Source organism: Nicotiana tabacum, chromosome 13 (genome assembly GCF_000715075.1).
Source record: "Nicotiana tabacum cultivar K326 chromosome 13, ASM71507v2, whole genome shotgun sequence".
Classification (NCBI taxonomy): domain Eukaryota; kingdom Viridiplantae; phylum Streptophyta; class Magnoliopsida; order Solanales; family Solanaceae; genus Nicotiana; species Nicotiana tabacum.
The window spans coordinates 23058991-23065642 of NC_134092.1; the positions used below are offsets into that span (position 1 = coordinate 23058991).

The 6652-nt window shown below is 42.3% G+C and overlaps 1 non-coding gene across 1 annotated transcript; it reads left to right on the forward strand.

Annotated features, from left to right (window-relative positions):
• The first annotated feature begins 3026 nt into the window (after positions 1-3026).
• Positions 3027-3133, forward strand: LOC142168497 (small nucleolar RNA R71). The gene has a single exon (XR_012698355.1). It is a non-coding gene; the product is annotated as a small nucleolar RNA R71 (small nucleolar RNA).
• Positions 3134-6652: the final 3519 nt, after the last annotated feature.

The following is a 6652-nucleotide window of genomic DNA, read 5'->3' on the forward strand; positions in this document are numbered from 1 at the left end:
TTTTCATCAAATACGAACGTAGCATCTTTTTCAAGGAGCTTGCACATGGGGTTTGCAATTTTTGAGAAGTCTTTGATAAAACGCCTATAGAAGCCGGCGTGCCCCAAAAAACTTCGGACACCCTTTACTGAAATGGGTGGAGGAAGCTTAGAAATGATTTCAATCTTTGCGCGGTCAACCTCTATGTCTTGTTTGGAAATTTTGTGGCCCAAAACAATGCCCTCATCCACCATGAAGTGGCACTTTTCCCAATTTAGTACAAGATTTATTTCTTCACATCTTTTGAGCACTTGTTTAAGGTTGTCAAGACAATGTTCAAAGGAGTCACCCACTAAAGAGAAGTCATCCATAAACACTTCTAGGAAATCTTCCACCATGTCCGAGAAAATTGACATCATGCACCGTTGGAAGGTAGCCGGAGCATTGCATAGCCCAAATAGCATCCGGCTAAAAACAAAAGTCCCATATGGGCATGTGAATGTTGTCTTCTCTTGATCTTCCAATGCAATGTTGATTTGGTTATAGCCGGAGTATCCATCCAAATAGCAATAAAATGACCTTCCCGCTAGCCGATCAAGCATTTGATCAATAAAAGGCATAGGGAAATGGTCTTTGCAAGTGGCACTGTTGAGCTTCCGGTAGTCCATGCAAACTCTCCATCCGGTCACAGTCCTTGTTGGGATGAGCTCATTTTTCTCATTTTGGATAACGGTCATGCCTCCTTTCTTTGGCATATATTGCACCGGGCTCACCCAAGAACTACCAGCAATGGGATAGACTACTCCAGCGTCTAACCACTTGATGATTTCCTTCTTCACCACCTCCTACATGGACGGGTTTAATCTTCTTTGGTGCTCCACACTAGGTTTGCTTCCTTGTTCCAATTGTATTTTGTGCTCACAGATTCCGACGGGAATCCCTCGGATGTCCACTATTGTCCGCCCAATGGCTTGTTGATGCTCCTGTAGGACATTCAATAAATGATCTACCTGCACCTCATTCAACAAGGAAGAAACGATTACCAGCAAAGTATCGTTAGAGCCAAGAAATTTATACCTTAAGTGTGGTGGAAGTGGCTTGAGTTCAAGTTGTGGCGGCTCAATAATTGAAGGCTTTGTTGGGGGAATGGCTCTATTCTCTAAGTCAAGAGAAAGCTTCTTTGGTGTGTAAGTGTAAGACCCATGTCCTTCTAATGCATTCATTGATTCCATGTACCCCTCCATGTTTTCACCATCGAAATTTACCAATATCGCCGCCAAAGCCTCACCTAGGCATTTTTCTTCCATTTTCATTTCACTTGCGTCCTCTACCTCATCAACAACATCAATGGCTGAGATGCCTTTATATGCATGTGGCAACTTCATACCCTTACTTGCTTGGAAGGTGACTTCTTCATCATTAACTCGGAACTTGATTTCATTTCGTTCCAAATCCATAAGTGCTCTTCCGGTAGCAAGGAATGGCCTCCCCAAGATGATAGAAATTTATTTGTCAACGGCACAGTCAAGGATCACAAAATCAGCCGGAAGGAGGAACTTTCCCACTTTCACTAAGACATCATCAATAATTCCCACTGGTCTTTTGATTGAACGATCGACCATTTACAATCTCATGCTTGTAGGTCTCGGCATGCTTAACCCCGCTTGCTTGTAAATGGCAAGAGGCATCAAGTTAATGCTAGCCCCGTTGTCACAAAGAGCCCTTGCAAAATCTCACAGGCCAATAGTGCACGGAATGGTGAATGCTCCCGGGTCTTCTTTCTTTTCAACGGTGGTTGTTGAAATAATGGAGCTAACCCGGTAAGTAACATTCACTACTTCATTCTTGGTGGTTCTTTTCTTGGTTATCAAGTCCTTTAAGTATTTAGCAAAACCCGGCATCTCTTGAAAGGCTTCCACAAATGGTATGTTCACCCACAATTGCTTGAGAATGTCATAAAATTTCTCAAATTTTCTATCATCAACCCTCCTAGCAAGTCTTTGAGGGAACGGAGGGGAAGGTCTAGGAATTTGTGCTAGAGCTGTTGGTGCCTCTTTCCTCTTTACCTTTTCATGATTTTCTTCTTGGACTTTTACTCCTTTTGGGAGCTTTTCAACTTCAACAACAACCGGCACTTCAACTTGTGCTTCAACCTCTTGCTCAAGATCATCTACTCCAATAATTTGCTCGTTTTCTCCTTGAAGTACCTTCCCGCTTCGTGTGGTGATTGCCATGCAATGAGAAGTTGGACCACTCCCATTTCCTTTAGGGTTTGCAATTGTGTCACTTGGGAGTGTGCCCTTCGACTTTGGATTATGCTCTCTTGACAAATATCTCATTTGCATTTCTAGCTTTTGTATGGATGCGGTGTGTGACCCCACAAGTTCGGACATGGTTTTCATTGTAGTGTTGCCCTTTTCTTGATTTTGAAATATTCTTTCAAGCATGCTCTCCAACTTGGACTCACTTGAAGAGCCTTCCTTATAATGCGAAGAGTTAGAGTATTGCCCCTTTGGTGGAACATAGGGGTTTGAACTCCGATTTGCATAGTTGTTGTTGGTATTGCTCCAATTACCTCGACTTGATCCACCTTGATATTTGCGCCACTGTTGATGGCCTTGCCCTTGCTGGTTAGGCCTCCATTGATTTGTTGGCGATAACCACCTTGAGAATTATGGACATAATTCGCCTCATCGCAATTTTCAGTTGACCAGGGTTGCACATCTTCCACAATATTTACCTTTTTAGTTTGGTTTTCAGTGAACATCTTGGTTAATACATTAATGTTTGTGGCAAGACCGGTAATTACTTGATCTCTCTCTTGATTCTGCTTAATCATGTTGGTCAAAGAGGGAGTACCGTATGCAATTCCACCCGTGGTATCTTCCGAGTGCCAAGCTTGATTGTGTTCCGCCATCTTGTCGAGAATTTGTGTGATCCTTGTGAATGTTTTATCCATAAAAGATCCATCCGCAGCATTCTTTGCTATGGATTGGTTCAACGGATCCAAACCCATGTAAAACTTTTCTAACAAGATTTTGTCTAGAAAACCATGATTAGGCGACCTCACTAGGTATAGCTTGAACCGATCCCATGCCTCATGTAGGTGTTCTCCCGGTAGTTGCTTGAAAAAGAAAATTTTATCCCTGAGCTCGGATTTCTTTCTTTGTGGGAACCATTTGGCTAAGAAAGCACGAACTAGTTTAGGCCAAGAGTGAATGGAGTGAGGTGGTAGATTTTGGATCCATTTCCTTGCCTCTCCAACTAGTGAGTACTTGAATACCCTCAGTCTTAGGGCATCATCTGACACGTTATTCTGTTTGTGCATCGCACACACTCCCAAGAAGTTTCTAAGATGTTGTGTTGGATCATCATCGGTAGAATTCCTAAAAAATCCCTCTGCTTTAAGCATTAGGATCAGACCATGTTCCACCTTGAAGGTAGCAGCGTCAACTCGCGGAGGGACAATGGCATTTGTGTCCTCGATGTACTCATCTATATCCGCAAAAGGATTTTCTTCTTCGTCATACACTGCCATGTTTATCTAGCACACCAAACAAAGCAAGCAAAGTGTGATGGAATAAAAACTAATCGTAATTTCAAAACCGTATTCCCCGGCAATGGCGCCAAAATTTGATACGCTCAAATTACACCTTAATAATTAGTGTAAAGCAGTCGATATCAAATATAATGACCCAACTAGGTTGGGGTCGAATCCCACAGGGAATAGGTGTGAAAAGGTTACTTGAGTAGTGTGAAACTTGACTTAATTTGTAATTCTATTCCGTTAGTTGAAAAGAATGTTGCAATTGAGTGAAATGAAGACAAGTAGAATATTGTGAGGTTGTGATTAATTTGATTAAGGAAACCAAGGTTGTGTCCCCATGATGTAATGTAATGCTATCGGTGTTAATATGATATATTTCTAATGGAAAGTCTTTTGATATGCAAATGGTTTCTAAGTGACTACCCACTATTTCCCAATAGTTGAGTAATATCTACTCTTCAAGATTTTCCCAAATGTAAAAGAGTTGCGATTGAAAATAACCAATTTATGCCAAATAGAACCCACTTATTCCTAGGCGATTCCATTAAACAAGGGTTAAAGCCTTGAGTTTTTGGTATTCAATTCTACCAAACCCTAGCCCACTTTTCCAAGTGCAGATAGAGTGAAATGGAATTAGTTAATATTTGCAACCACTAACATCACATGAAGCATAAGAACTGAATAAATATCAATCAACCATTATATATATATATTCAATGGTAAACACCCATTAACATTACACCCATCTAGGGTCCACAACCTTAGTAATTAAAACTAGCTACTCATACAAAAATCTAAGAACAAAGCGATAAATAGAGTCATAAAGCTTACAAAGATAAAAGATTCTCTCTTCAAAAGTCTCCAAAACAATGGTACATTCAATGCTCTAAAAGTAATCTCTTTTTCTCACTTAGCTCCCCCACAAAACCCTAATAAATCTATTTATAGTGGACTAAAAGTAGGAGCTAAAATTGGACAAAAATAACCCTGCAGAAGGTTTATGCGACCGCATACTGGTCGCAGATCACGTATGCGGTCCGCATATTATTCGAGATCGCCGCATAATCTCATGTATCCAACCCAGCTCTTGACCGCATTCTAATTATGCGGTCCGCATATACATTATGCGACCGCATATTCCTCAGCATAAGTGCTTCTCAACTTTCTTGATTTCAGTTATGCAATCACTATGCGGTCCGCATAATCGTTATGCGACCGCATAATGGGTCACATCTTTTTCTCTTCAGTTAACCAACAATCTGCTTCAGTCTGCGATGGGTATGTGGTCCGCATATGCTTTATGCGACCGCATACTTGCATCATTTCTGCCCTTTTGTGGCTTTTTGACCTCTTTTCCATGTTTTTGGATCCTCAAGCCTCATGCACTGTAAAATACCAAAACTTCATAAGAATTCACTAAAAATGCATTGAAAGATGAGCTAAAGTCTATGTAATTGGTATCAAATGTGCCGAAATTCTACGGCACATCAGTTATAAAGGCTACGAAGTCCAAATTCGATCAAATTGCCTAAATCCTTATGAAAACATTCATAAGGCACAAATAAAATCTTCACAAGGCAGGAAACAAAACAGAAGCAAGTCGGTAAAGTATATATATATATATATATATATATATATATATATATATATATATATATACACACACACACACACACATACAAGATCGTTTACGTGATTGATTACAACATAGAAACTAAGGGCTAAGTTTTTTGATTATCTCCGGGAGAGGTCTCTTCTCCACCGAGCTCCCCCCCCGGTTCTCGGACCCGCTCTTACTCCTATCAGTGTCATCATTGGAAGCCAAAGCTTCAACATCGGCTTCGAGTTCTTTAGCCCTTTTTATCTTTTCAGCGAGATCGAAAACCTCAAGCATGGATCTACTCGAGGGTCTCCCTCCGTGATCGGCACTTAGCAAGTTCAGCAACCAAATGTGCTTGAGTATCGGCGGTCTCGGCTGCCTCTCTTGCATGGACCTGGGCAGCTTCAGCATCGGCCCGATAGACAGCCATGAGTGCATCCGCATCGGCCTTTGCCTTTTCGGCGTTAGATTCGGCCTTGGCAAGTTCAGAGGCCAACTGAGCCTCGAGCTCCTCTATTCTTCTTGCTTGAACCGAGCTTTTCTCCTTCATACTTTGAAGTTGGTTTTCGACCGATGATAATTGGGCTCGAGCAGCTTCTTTCTCTGCAGCAAAGCGATCCATACCTTCTTTCCACTTCAAAGACTCCGTTTTTATCACATCGACCTCCTCACGGAGTTTTCCGATCATCTTAATTTTCTGCTGCAGCTGTGAGACCGAAATATTAGCCATCGTTCCGGTATCAAGCCCATAGGCTTTTAAAAGTATCATTACCTGCTCGGACAGATCGGTCTGATCTTGGTGAGCCTTGGCCAACTCAGCTCGGAGGTCTTTTATTTCCTCTCCCCTTTGCCCTAAGAGGAGTTTAAGGGAGTTCCTCTCCTCCGTAACCCGTTGAAGGTCGGCCTCATATCGATGAAGCTCGGTTCGGGACCGAGAACATGCTTCTTGATGAACTCCGAAGAAAGAAAAAACGAAGTTAGAAAAGAAAAGGAAACATAAAGGTAATGCCAACAAAATAATTTAAGGCTTACCTGATTCAAAGCCTGCTGCACTCCGTGAAAAAGATCCGATGCGTCCCTTGTACCAGTAGCGTCCTCGACACCGGTAAACATGTCACGAAAAGGATCCTCTCTATCATGAGGCATGTCTAGTTCGAGGCCCCCAAAGCTTGAGAGGAGCTTCGAGTGACTTTTTTCTTTGCTCTTCGACAGCCCTAACAAGTCACTTGAAGCTCTGCCCAACCAAGACAAAAAAAGTTCTTCTTGCGAAGAAGCCCGAATCGTCCCTGCGGAAAAAGCAGGGAAGGTGGGCGAGTCTTCGATTGCTACTGCCCCAAGTGAATCACTTGGAGCATTCTCTTCGGTTCGAAGAGATTCGAGGAGACCCCCTTCAAACATATCCCCCATCCGTTGGCTTCGATGGGAAGCATCTTCGATCTCCAACAACTCGGGGACTCTACCCGAATCTTTCTCAGATATATCCTCAGCTCGAGGCGGGCCTTATGAACCACCATCAATCCAGCTGC